Source organism: Typopeltis vanoorti, chromosome 10 (assembly GCF_054136105.1).
Source record: "Typopeltis vanoorti isolate ZY-2024b chromosome 10, IOZ_Tvanoo_1.0, whole genome shotgun sequence".
Classification (NCBI taxonomy): Eukaryota; Metazoa; Arthropoda; class Arachnida; order Uropygi; family Thelyphonidae; genus Typopeltis; species Typopeltis vanoorti.
This window is the reverse complement of record NC_143558.1, coordinates 109,067,216-109,087,104: the sequence shown is the minus strand read 5'-3', so window position 1 is coordinate 109,087,104 and position 19,889 is coordinate 109,067,216. Positions and strand designations below refer to the sequence as shown.

At 36.7% G+C, this 19,889-nt stretch overlaps 1 protein-coding gene across 5 annotated transcripts in view; it reads left to right on the top strand.

The window, feature by feature from the left end:
• Tbce (Tubulin-binding cofactor E) overlaps positions 1-19,889 on the top strand; it is a 319,945-nt gene that overhangs the window by 283,305 nt on the left and 16,751 nt on the right. The window lies entirely within an intron of this gene.

The following is a 19,889-nucleotide window of genomic DNA, read 5'->3' as shown; positions in this document are numbered from 1 at the left end:
TCTTCATGGGAACTTAAGATAAAGAACACGTGCACGCAAGTACTACACAACAGCAAATGAGAAACGAAGCGAGGAAGCTACTGTTTTACTAAAGTCCTGATGGTGCTCCCTGCCGGGCTATATTAGGTGTTCTTGGCCTTTGAGCAGAAGTTCTCCCGATGTATGTTTCCCAATTGGGGCAGTCTCATGCATCCAAATTTGTTCAGGTTTGGTGTTATTAAGGGCTGAGGCTGATTCCATGAATAGTCTTTCATATTTGAAAACTTGCAGTGGTGTATTACTGTGGCTTTCTTCCACCTTATTCTGTGGTGAGTATCCAGAGCATGGTCTTGCAAGCCCAGAGTGGCTGTACTGGTAAAATCGGATGTAGTCCTTGTGTTCTGAGATTCTGATATTTGCTGTCCTGCCTGTTTGGCCAGAGTAGGACAATTTACAGCTGTAAGGGCCCTGGTATACACCAGGTAGGTCTAGGAGAGGTGGTTGGTCTTTTGTGGAGCAGATAAGGGATGTCAATTTTCTATGTGGTCTGTAACAAGAGGTTGTTTTTTTTTTTGGGGGGGGGGGGGGGGTAGCCATTGGCTGAGAAAGTGTTAAGGATATGATTTAGTTCAGTGTGGGCTTTGTCATTTGAACAGATTAGTTTAGCCCTGTTGAATAGTGTTTTAATAACTCCATATTGTTGTGAGGGTAGGGGGGGGGGGGATTGTTGGTGAATGTATCTGCCTGTATGGGTGGGTTTTATATAAACCTGAGAAAACCAAGGTTCCATCAGGTTGGCAGGTGACTGGTGTGTGTCTAGGAAGGGGAGGCTATTGTTTTCCTATTTTTCCAGGGTGAACTTGATTCTGGGGTGTTGGTTGTTTAAATGTGTTAAGAAGAAGAAGAGTGTATCCGAGCCATGTGGCCAAATAGCGAACACATAGTTTAAGGCTTTCTCTTCAAAAGTCTCCATAAAGAAGTTGGCCAAGGGTGGGGAAAGTGGTGAACCTATGGCTGTTTGTAGAATTTTTCCTGCGAAACGGAATAGCCTGAGTTCATTGTGAACTGAAATAGGGCTGAGATATCGGGAGGAAATTTAGCTTGTATTAACTCTAAAGTTTGTTTGATGGAAAATTTTTGAACTGACCATTATGTCATTATGTTGGAGTGTAAGGTTTTCTACACTGGCTTTGAAGTGAGCTGAGTTTTTTTGTGTGTGATGATGTGTTGCCAGTAGTGTGTGAGAGCGCTTTTGCTAATATTTAGCTAGTTTGTACATGGGAGAATGAATGCCATCCGCTATGGGACATAATGGCACATTTTCTTTATGTATTTTTGGGAGACCATATATACGGGGGATCTTAGAGTTATATAGTTTTAGTCTGTTAGTAATCTCCACAGGCCAAGAAGTGACCTTCTTAAGGAGCCTATGGAGTTTTCTAATTTGTGAATGTATTTTATTCAATGGGGAGGTAAGTAGCTCGATTTAATAGTAAAGTCTTAAGCTTACCTGTGTAGTCATTGCGATTGAGTACCACAGTGGCGTTCCCCTTATCTGCTTTGGTGATAACTATTTCTTTGTTTTTCTTCAATTCCTGAAGAGACTTGTATTCATTAATGGATATGTTGGTTTTTGGTGGTTTTCCTTTTGTGAGAACACAGGCTGCATCCAATCTAATATCGTTGGTGATGCGGTTTAGAAGGTGGCGAATCTTGCGTTCAGTCTGGATCATTAATTCCTTGGCCGGTAATTTCCTAGGAGCAATGGCGAAGTTGTGACCACGTGACAGAGCGTTGAGTACTTCGGGCTTCAAGATGACTCAAGAAAGGTTAATTACAGTGTTGGTTTGTAGTTTTGGTTTGGATGTTGAGTTCTTTTTTAATTTATCAAACTTGTTGATATGTCGACTCTGTATTTTTTCGAATTCTTTATTTGCCACAGTGCACGAGACGACATGTAGAATTGACCAAAGTTTGTGATTTAGCGTATTAGAAAGCTCATCCTCTAGCCCTAAAATATATCTGTTTGTGTTAGCTAGAGAACTGTGTGTAGCTTTAATTTGTTTAAGTAGCAAAGCACAGCTCGCGTGATTGTAGATTCGGAGAGCTTTCTGTGAAAAGAAACGGTTCTTAAATTTTACACAATTTGGGATTATCTGATTATCCCAGCAGCGTTTTAGGAAGGTCAGACGATTCAGATAGAGGGGACAGCCATGGGTTCACCACTTTCTCCACTCTTGACTAACTTCTTTATGGAGACTTTTGAAGAGAAAGCCTTAAACTCTGCTCCACAAAAACCTACCATATGGCTTTGCTATGTTGATGATGTGTTTGCTATTTGGCCACATGGCTCGGATACACTCCTCTCCTTAACATACTTAAACAACCAACACCCCAGAATCAAGTTCACCCTGGAAAAATAGGAAAATAATAGCCTCCCCTTCCTAGACACACTATCACCCGCCAACCTGATAGAACCTTGGTTTTCTCAGTTTATAGAAAACCCACCCATACAGGCAGATACATTCACCAACAATCCCCCCCCCCTCACAACAACATGGAGTTATTAAAACGCTATTCAACAGGGTTAAAACTAATCTGTTCAAATGACAAAGCCGTAACCAGAACTAAATCACATCCTTAACACTTTCTCAGCCAATGGCTACCCCCCCCCCCCCAAAAAAAAAATCCAAAAAATACTAAAACTAGTTATCCACAACCCACCTCTGTCCCCCCTCCCTTCATGAAAAAGATTACTCTAAATCCATCACCATTCCCTACATCCGAGGCACCTAGGAAAAAATCAACAAAATTCTAAAAAAAACATGACTTGACCTCTTGTTACAGACCACCTAGAAAATTGGCATCCTTTATCCACTTCTCCTAGACCATAGATGGCGAACTTATGGCATGTCCAAGAATTTTGCTGGCACGTCACTGATTTACAGGTGATATACTTTTATATGCTTATAAGTTCAACTTTTTTTTTTAATTATTACAATATGTACAAGTTAAATTTTGTTTTACACGAGAGAACAGCTATGAAGACGTGCATATGATTGGTGCGGTATTAACAAAAGATCACGTAACCCAAAGACAACCGACAATTGATGAGTTGAAATGCTAATTCTCTTCAACCGAATTCCATAACATCTGAAACTGTCTTAACAATTGCTATATATTTCTTAGTTTTAACACATTCACGACTGGGTGTCATTTTTCGACGGAACTTCTCATTACCAGCGGGCTCAACTCAAAGTTTCAACCCTTGGTTGAATTTTATTCCTGCTTGTTTGCTTTTGAGCTGCAGGCAAACTCACACGCATTATATGTATAGTGACCATATTTTTTTGGAGAAAATAAAGGACAAATCAGAAATTGTTTCATAATAAATAAAAAAAACTGGTTGCGTTTATTTGTTTCACTAAAACTAAAAAGCTTTATAGTATTTATTGTAAAATATAAGCATATATGCATAGCATTTTAAACAATCATGTTATTACTTAAAAAATTTAATTTTGATACTTTTCACAAGAATGAACTTTTTTTAATAAATCAGGTTCGTGTTTTAAAAATTCACAAAACTGTATATAATTTATGTCAAAGTTGCATTTAGTATAAATGCATGCCTTCAATGTTTCGATTTTTAGTTGATTTTTTTCACATATTTTTCACTAAGGAAAATACTTGTTCAGCGGGGATATTAGATCCAGGGATATAAGCAAAATTCAATGATTTTTAAAATGTTTTTAAAAGATACATGTTTATCTGCGAAATATTTAAAATTTTCAACCCATCTACATCGGCAGGACTTGTCATTGTTGCCATTCTTCGATCTTTTCACTGGTGACATAACTTTTAAAACACGAAACTTCAAATAGTTCGCCATCATTTAAATTCCAGTGACTGGAAGTGAACAGAATACTTTCCTCGATCTTCACCTGCAAAGGGATTTCTCGTAGTAGGACCCATTCAAATACTTCCATTTCCACGAAACAGCTGTCCCAGTTATTTAAATAATCAATGCAAGTTTGGTAAAATTCATGAATTGCATCTTTAAATATGTTGGCATCAATATTCAATTCACAAAATGAAAGATAAAATTGCCATTTTAGAAAAAAAAATCTGAAAGATAGAGCAGTGAAATAAAGGACTGTCCTCTTAAATGATGTATGGCCACCGTAATTACATGACTTGTTTCAATTCGTGATAGAAGTTTATTTGAAGTTAGCCTTGGTGATTGTCATAATGACATCGAGAATTTCAAATGCAATAAAACAAACACTTTGAAAAGTAACACTTTCAAACACTCGTGTAATTGAAAAATTGGACAATAGATTTTAAGTGTTTAAGTGCAACATATTGTTTTGCTTGAGTCTATTCTGCATAGTTTCTGTGGGAGGGGACAATAATAGTGCAATTAGAGACAGCTGGAATCAAAACTGCTCTAACTAATGAATCACACTATTTGTTGAGAAATATTACACAGACTGTAAAAACCTCTGTACCTTATTCAGGGATACAATTAAACTACACTTGTTTTTCTTGCATCTGCATTATGATGGCCGTTGGGGGAGGGCATGTTGTTACTGCAGGGAACGAGTTACTATCGCCTCGATGAACATGTTTAAACATTTTTTGTGTGCAAGGTATTATAATATGCAAAACTTTTTGATATCTTTTTTTGTAAAGTAAAATCAGGGGTACAAGTTATACGCGAGGGCATGTTATATTCGGGTAAATACCGTAAACATTTCACTGACAAGTTGACATCCTTCTGCTGCTTTCCCTGCTCAGCTAACTTCTATGGTTAGTTACAATGCATAAATATTTTTCTCACTACCGTTTTCTTTTTTTTCGAACCAACATCATTAAAATCAATTTAATAATACAATAATCAATTTTACACTAAGTAATATTATAAATTTATATATAAATATAAATAAAATATTATTTATAAAATTATAATTTATAAAATATTATATAATATAAATTAATTTTTCCCCTACAAAAAACTTCCCGCATGTCAGCAACTTGATTTCTAAATTTTTGGCATGTGCACATTAAAAGGTTTGCCACCACTGCCCTAGACCTACCTAGTTTATACCCTTGCAGCTGTAAATTTCCTACTTTGGCCAAACAGGCAGGACAGCAAATCTCAGAACAAAAGGACCTACATCCGATTTCACCAGTACAGCCACTCTGGGCTTGCAGACCATGATCTGGATACTTGCCACAGAATAAGGTGGAAGAAAGCCACAGTAATACACTGCAGCAAGTTCAAATATGAAAGACTATTCATGGAATCAGTCTCAGCCCTTAGTAACATGCCAAACCTCAACAAATTTGGATGCATGAGACTGTCCTAAATTTAGGAAATATACATCAATAGAACTTCAGCCCAAATGCCAAGAACACCTAATATAGCCTGCCGGGGGGGGTACCATCAGGACTTTAGGAAAACAGTAGCTTCCTCGCTTCGTTTCTCATTTGCTGTTGTGTAGTACTTGCATGCATGCGTTCTTTATCTTAAGTTCCCATGAAGATGGCAACGTGACGTCGCCGAAATATTGGAAAGTATATATTAAAGTTTGATTTAATTTATATTTCTAGTATATGCTGTCAATTCCTTAAGTATTTAATAATCATGTTTAACCAGCATATAAGCCTTTCTACAAGAATTACTATCATCCACGAGATTCCATTGAATGCAAGGCCCACCATTACGGCAAAATGAAGCTGAAGTTATCGAGACAACTGAATCGTCTGACCTTCCTAAAACACTGCCGGAATAATCAGGTAATCCCAAATTGTGTAAAATTTAAGCACTGTTTCTTTTCACAGAAAGCTCTCCAAATCTATAACTGTGCGAGCCACGCTTTCCTACAGGAACAAATTAACGCTACACGCAATTCCCTAGCTGATGGAAACAGAGCTATTTTAGTGCTAGAGGATGAGGTCAATTTTACATGACGTCTCGTGCACTGCGGCGAATAAGGAATTTGAAAAAATACGGAGTCGACATATCAACAAGTTTGATAAATTAAAAAAGAACTTGGCGTCCAAACCAAAACTACAAACAGACACTGTAGTTAACCTTTCTTCAGTTATTTGGAAGCCTGAAGCACTCTACGCACTGTCATGTGGTCATAACTTCGCCTTTGCTCCTAGGAAAATACCGGCCGAGGAATTAATGATCCAGATTGAACGTGGGATTCACCACCTTCCAAACCACATAGCCAACGATATTAGATTAGATGTAGCCTGTGTTCTCACAAAAGCAAGACCACCAAAACCAACATATCCAATAGTGAATACAAGTCTCTACAGGAAATGAAGAAAAACAAAGAAATAGTTATCACCAAAGCGAATAAGGGAAACGTCACTGTGGTACTCAATCATACTGACTACACGGTAAGCTTAATGTTTTACTGTTAGATCGGGCTACTTATCTCCCCATTGAATACAATCCTACCAACTCACAAATTAGAAAACTTCATAGGCTCCTTAAGAGGGTCACTTCTTGGCCTGTGGAGATTACTAACAAACTAAAACCATATAACTCTAGACCCCACCCCCTCCCCGTATATATGGGGAAGGGGTGGATTAATGTAGGGAAATTAATGCCATCCATTACATCCCATAGTGGATGGCATTAATTCCACCACGTACAAACTAAATATTTAGCCTAAGTGCTCTCACACTATACTGGCAACACACCATCACACATAAAAAAACTCAGCCCACTTCAATGCCAGAGTAGAAAACCTTACACTCCAATATAATGGTCAGTTTTGATGTCTCCTCCGTATTCACAAATGTCTCCCTCAAAGAAACCTTAGAGCTAATCCAAGCTGAATATCCTCCCAATATCTCAGCCATATTTCAGTTCACAATGAACTCAGGCTATTTCGTTTGGCAGGAAAAATTCTACAAACATATAGAGGGGAGAGAAATGGGTTCACTACTTTCCTCACTCTTGGCCAACTTCTTTATGGAAACTTTTGAAGAGAAAGCCTTAAACTCTTCCCCACAAAAACCTACCATATGGCATCGCTACGTTGATAATGTGTTCGCTATTTGGCCACATGGCTCGGATATACTCCTCTTCTTCTTAACACACTTAAACAACCAACACTCCAGAATCAAGTTCATCCTGGAAAAATAGGAAAACAATAGCCTCCCCTTCCTAGACACACACCAGTCACCTGCCAACCTGATGGAACCTTGGTTTTCTCAGTTTATAGAAAACCCACCCATACAGGCAGATACATTCACCAACAATTCCCCCCCCACAACAATATGGAGTTATTAAAACACTATTCAACAGGGTTAAACTAATCTGTTCAAATGACAAAGCCCTAACCACTGAACTAAATCACATCCTTAACACTTTCTCAGCCAATGGCTACCCCCCTCAAAAAAAAAAAAAATCCAAAAAATACTAATACCAGTTATTCACAACCCACGTCCGCCCCCTTTACAAAAAAGATTACTCTAAATCCATCTCATTCCGTACATTCGAGGCACCTCAGAAAAAATCAACAAAATCCTAAAAAACATGACTTGACCTCTTGTTACAGACCACATAGAAAATTGGCATCCCTTATCCACTCCACTAAAGACCAACCACTTCCCCTAAACCTACCTGGTATATACCAGGTCCCTTACAGCTGTTAATTGTCCTACTTTGTCCAAACAGGCAGGACAGGAAATATCAGAATCTCAAAACACAAGACTACATCCGATTTCACCAGTACACTGGGCTTGCAGACCATGCTCTGGATACTCGCCATAGAATAAGGTGGAAGAAAGCCACAGTAATACACCGCAGCAAGTTGAAATATGAAAGATTATTCATGGAAACAGCCTTAGCCCTTAGGATCATGCCAAACCTCAACAAATTTGGATGCATGAGACTGCTCCAAATTTGGGAAACATACATCAGGAGAACTTCAGCCCAAAGGCTAAGAACACCTAATATAGCCCGTTAGGGGGCACCATCAGTAGCTTCCTTGCTTCATTTCTCATTTGCTGTTGTGTAGTACTTACTTGCACATGTTCTTTATCTTAAGTTCCCATGAAGATGGCAACGTGACGTTGCCGAAATATTGGAAAGTTTGATTTAATTTATATTTCTAGTATATGCTGTCAATTCCTTAAGTATTTAATAATCATGTTTAACCAGCATATAAACCTTTCTACAAGAATTACTATTTAATTTGTACATTAATGATATAGGAAAGGATTCGAGAGGAACAATTCAGTTGGTTGCTGATGATATAAAATTGGGTAGAGAGATAGTTGATATGGATGATGTTAAATTTTTTAGTTTTCAGGATGATTTGGATAGACTGGCATTCTGAGCAAAGGAGAATGGATGTGGCAAAGTGTAAGGTCATGCATTTTGGGGCAAAAAGATTACCAGCTGTATACCACATTTATGGAACTGTATTCCAAGAAACTGATATAGTTAGGGATTTGATGAGTAGTAGTGAATAAGGAGTTAAAGTTTAGGGGCATATTGCAAAAGTGGTTAAAGCAGCTCATCAGTTTACTTGGTTACTGGAGAATACTCTGATCAGCAGAGACAAGCAGGTTAAGACCCCCCCCTTCCCCATCTTTAACACTGTGTGCAAATCTGGTCACCTGCTTTTCGTGGTGATGTTGAGGTGAAGAAGATCCAGAGGCGAGTGGCCAAGATGATAGCAGATCTATGGAGTGAACCTTACGATGACAGGTTGAAGATTTGTGGGTTACAGAAATTGGTTAACAGGTCGAAAAAGGAGTGATATGTGATGATTCTAAGGACGCCATGGAGTAACCTTTAATAATACAGGTTACAAAATTTGCAAATATTGAAAACAACCTACGTTTAGAAGAACAAAATGGTTTCAGACATGGAAGATCATGTATAGACAATATTTATGTGTTAAAAAAGACAAGAATTTAATTTAAAACTCATCTGGAATTTATAAATTATGGGAAAGCTTTTGATAAAATACTCAGAGAAAAATTATGAAATATAATGCAAAAAAAACAAGGGTATCCATTACATTTGGTACAAGCTATACAAAGTTTATGTAAAGATACAAATTACATCTACAGTTAGATAATAAATTAACAAAAGGGATTGATATCAATCAAAGTGTTACACAGGGATGTAGCTTATCTCCAACTCGATTCATATTGATCAGATTAATAAAATATGGAAAACAACAATAAAAGAAGGTATCTGATTAGCCAGAAGAACTGTTATCAGTAAATACAATGCAATATGCAGATGATCAGATTATATTACAAGACAATGAACATAATCTTCAAAAATCAGTTTGTGAATTGAATAAAATAAGCCAACAATACAATTTAAGATTTTCCCAAAAGAAAACAAGTCATGGCATTTAAAGGCTGATCTTATGTTACATCAAAAATAGTCATAAAAATTAAAATAATAGAACAGATGACACAGTTTAATTATTTAGGCTGCATCGGCAGTAGATGGTATTGATGTAGACCTTTCTATGGACCACTAAGTTACAGAGGCATTGGAGGGGGGGGGGGGGGAGTCTGCCCCGGGGCACTTTTTTTGCATTTAAGAAATCTTGCCATACTGTCTATAAAACTATATGAGTGATGATATAGACTTTGACAATGTCATCAATGATTTTCCGAACAGAATAGCAAGTAAAATAACATTTTAGAATGTCGGAATTAAAGTTTTACTTCAATTTTTAATTTATTTCCCTATACGTCGTTTTGACTTTTTGTAATTTTTTTATAAAAACCTATGTAGGAATTATAGTTCACCCTCCATTTGTAGATCTCTCCTTGGCATTTTGCCAAGAATAGTCAATTCATGCTGAAGGGGAGAAAGAAATGAAGGATGTACAAATTGGTTGCCAACATGCGAAATCACGTGCTTTCTTGTCTGTCGCTGTACTAGTACTAGCTTGATTTTTTTTAAAAAGTCCCAGAATAAAAAGAAACTTATCATGGAGCGAAGGACATTGTTTTATCTAGAACACAGTATTTGAGAGATAAGACGTTTCAGGGAGGAGAAAAGACTGATTGTGTATCTAGATGAAACTTGGATGGATAGTAATTTAACTTATGGAAAATGTTGGCAGTCTAAAGAAGAAGAATGTGGAGTGCTACAAACCGGAAATGCCTCGCAGCGCATAATAATTTTGTGTGCGGGTGGAGAAATGGTTTTTTTTTTACCGAGTTCAAACTTACTATACAAAGCCAATTTCCATAGGCAAATGAATTCTACGATCTTCGAAAAGTGGGCAGAAGAAAAACTGATTCCAAACCTTCCTAAAAATGCTGTTATTATAATTGATAACGCTTCATATCACTCTATTCGATTAAAAAAATTCCAAATTGGTCTAATAAGAAGCAAGTTCTTATGGATTGGCTCTCTGCAAATAACATTTGTCATTCCTCAAAAATTGTATTGCTTAATTTGGTCAAAAGAAACTCGCCCACAACTAAACTATTTAAATTCGACATGATGCTCAAAGAGCATGGATTTCTAGCTTTGAGGCTACCACCATATCATTGTGATATTAATGCTATTGAGTATGTTTGGGCAGAATGAAAAAGTTTCATTTGCTATCGCAACATAACTGGAGATATTGACATGTCGAAACTTATTAAGCTTTCAGAACAGGCAATTGAAAGTATTACTTTCGTGTCACCTCATTGGAAAATATGTATTGGAACAGAGACGGAATTATCGAAGAATTATGCGAACCTTTGGTGATCAGTTTAAGTGAAAGTGATGGCGATTTGGACACTGATTCAGATGACTATGAAGATTAAAAGGATTTGATAATGGTATTTTTTTCCAACATTTTTTTGCATGGGTTTGTTAAAAGAGTCACAACAAGTCATAAATAATTAATCGGTTTAGGACATTAAAGTGTCTCAGTTCTCTCACCTGTGAGTTTAGAATATCTAAGTTCATTTGAAAAAATTTCTGTTTTTCTGTATAATTATTTTTATTTTATAGAAAACTTTCTTAAAAATAAACTTAATTAAATTTTTGTTTTATGCTATACCTTTTTTAATTTTGTTAATACTCTACATACATTTTTTCAACTGTTATACAAGCAAAATAGTTACACTTTAAAAACTACAATGTTCGTAAAAGAAAAGCTAAATTTTCCGACCTGTAATAAAAAACAAACATCCCAGAAGACAGATTGATTAATTACCCTATTATCGGAATGGATTCTCCTTTTTCTGACATGCAGTCGAGGGACCTCTAATCGGTGGGCGAACTATACCAGCATTTCAGAAAAACTGTGCCATTTAAAAAAAAAAAATCAGCTAACACCTTTTTATTCCCGTATACGGAAGTAGGCGAGGCCATTTAGCTCTATCTAACTTTTGGAGACTGAGTGGGCAGTTCAATCTCCACTGGTACCCAATCAGAGACAGATGGCCCAAGGCTATCACTAATTAAGCGGTACGCAGTGAAGAGAGACGGCTCAAATGTGCTGCCATCTCGTGGTCCCTAACCCTAACCCAATATATTTAATGTCTGAAATAATGTGGGTTCTACGGTCGATTTTCTTGAGTGTACAGGACGAAAAACCCGAGTTTCAGGAGGAAAAACAGGAGGAAAAACCTGCTTGCCCGTGCCAGAGATCGACTAACTCGGGAACTGGTCGAAAAAAAGGCTTAGAAAAATTTCCTCTAGTCGCTGACTAGACTTGAAACCAAGTCTTCCTTCGTGCGGCCAAGCGCGGTGGTGTGCAGACGCCACATCCACTGAGCTACACAGGCTCACTGTGGCATTTATAACATAATAAATCTAAAAGCATGTTTTGAATACATATTGAAACATAATTAATTAAATTGGAAGTAAAGGATTAAAAGTGTATCATCATTGAACAAAGTTTTAATTTTTATTAAACAAATAAATAATATGATATAATTATGTTGCTATTTACTTTTAATGAAATGGTTGAGCTTCTCAGCCCTTGCAGAGTTGAAGGATATCTGGCTCAATATTGGTCAACTTCAGTCAAAGATCAGCATACACACTAAGATGATTTCTGCATTTTGTTTTTATTTGAAGGAGCGATGAAAATCCTTTCTCACAAAAATAGGCTGTAGAAAACTGCATGATGATTTTCACTGCTTCTTCAGATAATTTGGGAAATTCACTTCTCACTGAAGGCGAGATCCAAAATCGAGTCAAACCCAAGATCACGGAATTTGCATTTTAAGTCCACTGTCACTTGAAAGCTCAATTAACTGTTCTTTTTTTCGATGACGAAAGGTTGTTCTCGTGACTGCAAGCCTGAAATGGATCGCGAACCCACAGAAATTTCTTATAAAAGTTAAGGGATAGATTTAGTTCATTTAATTTCGAAAAAATGTCTGAAAGATAGGATAGTGTTGATAACCATGCTTCTTCAACGAGGAGTGATGCAAAATCAGAATTACATTCATTTACGAATAATAAAACTTCTTGCCTTAATTGAAACAACCTTGTTAGTACTTTGCCCCTGGAAAGCCAGCGAATTTCAGAATGAAACAAAAGTTGTATATACATTCACTGCCTGTCATCGCAAAGTACTGAAAATAACCTGTTATTTAACAGTCAAACTTTAATAAAATTAACTAGTTTTACAACGTTATATAGCACAGTTTTAAATTCTGGTGGCATTCCTTTGGAGGCTAACACTTCCCCATGTATGAAACAATGTACCCATTTGATATCCGTAGCTACTTCCTTGACCATAGAAACAACCCCACTATGCCTGCCTGTAAGGGCGCGAGCTCCATCCAAACAGAAGCCTGTACATTTTTCCCACTGGATCCCTTTGTGTGTTATGTAATTATTGAAAGTGTGAAATATTTCTTCTCCAGTTGTTCAGGATGGCAAAGTTCATCAAAACAGAATATCATCATGAATGTTGTTATCGTGCGCATATCTTACATAGCATATTAACTGTGCATCACTTGTAACATCAGTAGTCTCGTCTATTTGTAACGCATAATAAGGGCTCTTCTTAACTTTCGATTAACTGAGATTCTACATCACCTGCTATATCATTAATTCTGCGACTGACATTGTCATTTGAAAGAGGAATCAAATCAACATCTTTTAGTAACTTGTTGCCAAACATCGTTTTTACTACATCTTTTATAGCTGCAAATAGCAAATTTTCCCTGATAGAATGAGGTTTCACTATGTGCAAACTTAAGAGATAGGATGCTTCCAGTGCCTTGCTATTAATGGAACCCATGGCCAAAACTATATCTTTCCCATGATTTAATGCCCCTAAATGTCGCTGAAAATATTCAATTGGCTTATTTTTCACATCATGATGTTTCATTTCTAAATGTCGTTGGAGTTTCGCAGGTTTCGTGCACTCGTTCGACAACACTTCATAACACAAAAAAACGTTTCCAAAAAATATATATACTGGGATTAACTCAGGACACACTTTGTCCAAGTATCACTTAGCACTTCTCAGGATGTACTGAGCCTTGGTTGAAGGAGGGGAAACCTTCAATAATAAAAATCAATAAACAACAAGCCATTGGTTGAAATGTGGATAACACATGTTCACTTCAAAGCTGACAAAACAGCAAGGGAAGGTGGAAGCAATAAAACTATATTATTGTTCACTTCACCCCTCTTTTATTGTTGTCATTCTGCTGCTAAGGGTGAAGTGAACAACAATATAGTTTTATTGCTTCCGCCTTTGAACATTATATTTGTTTTTTGTTTTCTTTTTTAAGTCTCTATTTGATTTCAATAATTTTACTTATTTAATTTTAATTTGTGTAGATAATTAAAAAATATATATTTATTTAATTAATTTAAGTTTGCCTGTGAACCACCTGTCCCATCGTTGCAGACCACAGGTTGAGAAACTGGTGTAGATGATGATGGTAGTTGCGGTTGGTGGAGATGGAAAGTTGTAGAGTGGGTGCCCTACCTCAATGAGTCTTTGGACACCCTGGAGGTGTTACATAATAATAATAATAATCTAAAAGATATAGATAAAAAAATAGACATTGCAGAAAATCGGAAGAACAATTAAAAGGGCATTGAATAAAAAAAAAAAATATATATATATATATATATATAAAAAAAACTCAGTATGTTATAAAGTAATGGCCACTCTCACTATTATATGGTTCAGAAACATGGACTGTTAAAAAGAAATATGAGATTTTTATGAGCAATTAAAGGATTCACAAAACTGGGCTATATAAAAAATGAAGACATGAGGAGAGAGCTAAATATTTACAACATGAATGAAGAGATAAAGTAATATAGACAGAAATGGAAAGAGCATCTGTTTAGGATGGAAAGATGTTGGCTGCCAAAAGAGGGTGGATAAATATAGAACAAAATGTGAGAGAGAAGAAGACCAACTGCGAGATGGAAAAGACCACTGAAGCCAGAACAGACAAATACCTAATCCTTGAATACAAGAAAAAATAATTAAATTTAAATGAGATGACAAAAAAAAGAATGAGATGTTCCAAATTCTTGGCAATGGATTGACACGCATTCTGATTTAAGGTTGGGCAACATGGAAGCCCTTCAGCACTATCTTTAAGTAGCCTGTGAAACTTAAACTGACATCGATGTAATAGGCTTGTATTGGACCAGAAGATGTTGTGGTCATTGTCTGCTCCATGCTGCACTAAGCCAAATTTTTCAGCTTTATTGTGGTCACCATAAGACTAGTAGAGTGCTTTGTAGTTTCTTGACCACAATAAGAACAGAATGTGTATCCAAAGTATAAGCAGATACAATCACACTGTACCTGGTAAACACCAGGGAGGAAGAGAGGGGCTTTTTATCTTTGGATTGTAATAGGAGGAGATTTTGACAGGATAAAATAAACAACAAAATTACAAGATAACCACTGTAATTAACTTTAATGAAAATGAAAGTACAGATATTTCGTACTGAAAATAACAGTACATCATCAGTGCATAGAAACAAGTAAACATACAACAATTGATTTACCAATTAAAAACTGTTGCTGCGAGCTAAAAATTAATATATTAATAAATAATATTATTAAAACTATTTTTGATGGTTACATAAAATGAGAATCTCCCAAACTTTTGGGGGGAGAGAGAGAATTGTTCCAATTCAGATTTGGCCAATGTAAAAGAGCTTTGTAACTTTCTTCGAAAAGGGGTTCATATTTAAAACTGCTTCAATGGAGAAAATGAGCTTCATTTCACTGGATACTGCATTTAGTGGCAATACTATGTTCTGCCAGACCAGACTTTTGAGGTTTCATGTATTTGAATTGTGGATGCCTGCTCTCCAAGGGGAGAGCAGACATCCACAGTTCATTTGGAGAGAGAGTGTTAAGAAAGAACATGGAAAAGAACAAGCTGAGTTGAGACTGAATAAGTTTTCAGGATCAGATTTCAGTTAAGCAGTGGTATACTTAGAATTTGCAAAGTCCTTTGAAGGCTAACACATGACAAGTTGGTAATTAAACTGTAATAGATATTGTTGGATAATAGATTATTGCACTAGATTGGAGACTGGGTATCAGCAGTTGTGTATGGGAGGAGCAATATCACAGTAAAGGAATGTTGCTATTGATGTGCCCCAAAGATCTGTTCATAGCCTGTTGCTATTGAACTTGTATGTTAATGATTTTGGGAAATCATTAACATACAAGTTAATCTTGTTGTTTCCAGATGATGCAAAGTTAGGAAAAACTATGATGAGTAGAGCAGATGTTGTGACTTTAAAAGAGGACCTTGAGTATACTGAGTGAATGAGCAAATGAAGGTTATCGTTTCAGTATTGAAACGTGTAAAGTTTTGGAAACAAAGATGGGATATAGAGTATACAATTAGTGAGGATATCTTTGAGGAGGAAAAAGAGATCTGAAATTAATGGTGGATAATAGCCTAAAATTTAGGGGACACTGCTACAATTGTGAGGACAAAACAATGAATTATGGCAATGATGATGTGGAGGACACTGATGTGTAGAAGTAAGGAGATTATGGTTCCATTGTACAAGGCCTTGATCAGTCCTCGTGGACTAGTTGTGCACAGATTTGGTCATGTGGTTTTCAAAAGGTAAATGCTATTTGCAGAGTTTAGCAGGTGGGAGTGGGGGGGAAGGGTATGATAAAGACATAAGGAGTTATCAGATTAATGTAGAAGAGGAAGAGATTTTTTATAAAACGGTGGTGGGGAAGGACACAAGGTCATCCCTGGAACCTTTTTATTGTATGGAGAGTAATGAGCCATTGGAATGCATTGCCCAGGAGAGTGGTGAGTGAGTCAAGGATGTCACATGATGTGCCTCAAATAGTCTTTTGACTCCATGAAGGTCTGATGGTGATGATAATAATAATAGTAAATGGATAAACAGAGCAGTACATATTTTATATTTTTATGTTGTAAGTCATGAGTTAGAATAGAAAGAGCTATAGAGATAAATTAAGACAAGGTGTACATTTATCTTCACTATTATTCATCATCAATATGGATCACATTATGAACATAAGTGCCATTACACTTGATATTAATTAAGATTTTAGATTCTAATCTTAGCTCTTTACCAAATGTAGATACTTTAAATAAATTCACTGCTAGTTTCCAAGATTCTTTAACTAAACCGAATAACAGGTGTAATAAATTTGCCATGAAAATTAGCAATAAAAAGACCAGACTATGAAAATAGAAGGAACATGGAAAACTTAAATTGCATTCCTGGGATGACCTCTTGATCTGGTCCCTCTAGCCAAGTGCTGAAATATTTCGCATGCATCAATCCTATAAAATCCTTTCTTCTTCATTGACTTCCATCTCCTATCAGAGGTCAGCAACCACCTTGGCAAATTTTGAGCGATCCTCAGCCACTCTGAATAGTTTCTCAGAGCTCGTGCCAGTCTGATGTTGCCAGCCAAGATTTTCTTTGTCTTCCATTTATCTTCCCTTTTATAATAAATTGAAGTATCTTATATTTTTCATTATAAAGTAGGTGACCAAGATATGCAGTTTTTCTTCTTTTTATGATATCTAAAAGTTCACGTGATTTTCACATTTTTCCCAGTTCTTCTGGATTGGATGTTTTTGCCGTCCATAGAAATTTTAACATTCATCTGTATAGCCACATCTCAAGGCTTCAACCTTTTGAGTAACTTAAATATTTTTATCATATCACCCAACTTCTGGAATCTACACACCCTCAACTATCTTCATAAGGAATATTCCACAGACCACTCACCTCTGAATCTTCTCCACCTTCCCTCATCCCAAAGAGACCAGACCTGAGCACTAAACAAGATATGGATGTATCGAGGAGTTATAAAGTGGAATAACTATATTATCTCTACTTGTTAGTGTGTTCTTCAATAGCCAAGTAATCTTATAAACTACTTTAGCAACCTTAGCAATATGACCTCTAAACTTTTAACTCTCTGTCTACCACCACCACCACCCCTGAATCTCTAGCTTCATCTATTTCTTGGAGTACAGTTCCATCAATGTGGTACACACCTTATAATCTATTTATCCCAAAATGCATAACTTTACATTTCTCCACATTGAATTGACACTCATTAACTTTTGCCTATACTGACAGCCTATTTAAATCATCCTGCAAGCTCTCCACATTACTTTGATTAACTATTACTCTACCTAATTTCACATCATCGGCAAAGAACTGAATATTTCCTTTCAGGTTATTTCTTATATCATTTATGTACAAATTAAACAGTAGTGGTCCCAGCACTGAACCTTGCGACATGCCACTAGCCGCCTGTTTTAGCCTTTAATTCTGCCTCTCCATATACCACTTTTTGACGTCTCGTCTGTCCAGCAGCAGCCGCCCTCTTATCTACATAACCAGTGTCATATCCATCCCCATTTGTTTTAATTTGCTTAAGAGTTCCATGCAGTATTCTGTCAAATGCCTTTGCAAAATCATCATGTAGCCATTTCCTTTATCCAACTCAGCTGTTACTCTATTATGAAAAGTTATTAAATTACTAAGGCATGACCAACCCTTCACAAGCCATGTTGACCCTCATACAATATATTTTTATCCACCCATTCATGAATTCTCTTTTTGATCAGTTTTTCTAGTACTTTTGAGATAATGACTGGTCTGTAATTTGCAACTCAATCTTTTAACCTCCTCTCATGGAGGGAATTATTTTGCCCTCTTTTCAATCCTTGGAACTCAACCAGAGCTGAGACTTAAAATAAACAGCTTGGTGAGAGGCATTGCCAGTTCCATTGCACATTCTCGCAAAATTCAAGCTGATATCCCATCTAGTCCCACAGCTGTATTTACATTGAGATTCTGCATTATCCTAAGAATATCCAATTCATCCACATTTGTTCCCACATCAGTGTCTGTTACATATATTACAGTAGTAACCTCATTTGGATGATGTACCCCACAAAGTGGTCACTCAATTATTTTATCTGCTTCTCTCATCTTCTGACCATCATCACTCACTAAGGTTAGTCTTCCATAGCCATTCTTCCTCTTACTTTCCACATAAAATAACTCTTTGCCATGGTAGTCACCTTTCTCCTTATATACTCTTCACAGCATGTTCTTCTTCTGTAGCTCATGCTTAATGATATCACTCGTCGGTCCTGATTAACTTACCTTAGTATATAATTTAATATTGCTTCCTCTATATGCTCCTTAACTATCTCCGATGCACTACTAACATCCTTCTCTTCCAGTGTTTTATGCTATGGCTCAGATTTAAGCTTCCTCCTTGAGGTCAAGTCAAGACCACATGGTGACTTTCACCAGTTGGAGGCAATGTGATCACCTTGGTTATAGATAGCTCTTTTGATATGACCATGTTCAATACTCTCACACCCCCCTAGCCCCCTCCATCATGTGCTGCCTCGTGTAATTATCTCTTAGTAGGTGTATAAATTTCATTTCCTTCTTGCTTCCAGTCTCCTTAGTTGAGGTCCCCCATAATAGTCACTCGACCTGTATTCATTGGACTAATTTGCCAATACACACCTTCCAGATCATCCATGGAACCCCCTAGCTTAGAGCAGCAACCAGCTGTATATTTTGTTTTACTAGCCTTGATCTCACAACAGACTGCTTCAGGTGAATAGCCACCCTCCCACCTATCTCCTATTCTTTTTGGTTGCAGTTCATATGCTATCATCAGCTGTTTCCCTGCTTTTAGCCAAGTCTCACTAATGTCTATAACTTTTGGCGAGGTTGCTAATGCCAAAAATTTCTCCCTGTCATTAGTATATAAAAACTGCAGCATCCTTTTAGACTCCCGCCCTACTTTACTTCCTAAATTGACTACCCTATTCAATGTCTTTGCTTGATAGATTAGATTCCACACTTGCCTCATGGATACCTTCAAACAAACTCATCTGCTTCCAGCCTAATTGCTTAAATCTTCCTGAATTTGTGCTCCAGCATGCTTGCTGAACAAAGCTCTCTCTCCCTCTCTAAACACCTAATACCAAAACAATTTAGATGGAGTCCATCAGCAATATACAAAACCTTCTTTCTGTCAAACATAGACCACACATCCATAAATCCTACATCATTCCTACATCAACATACATATTGATTCATTTGCTACCTACACCTTCCTCCTCCTCAATTCACCTCTATCATAGTGTGGCAGGAGACTTACAATCTTCATCTTCTAGCTCTTCAGTTTTGCTTCTTCTACCAGCTCATTTACATCCTACCTTATAGAATACTTCTCACAATGAAGATATTAGGAAAGTATTTGACATTATAGCATTTAATGAATGTGTAAACATAGGTAATCTAAGTTGATATATTCAATTAAACAGAATGGAAGAGGAAAGAGTAGCAGAAAAAATATTTGATGTTAAGATGATAAGTAAATAATCATAGGAACACCCTGATAATT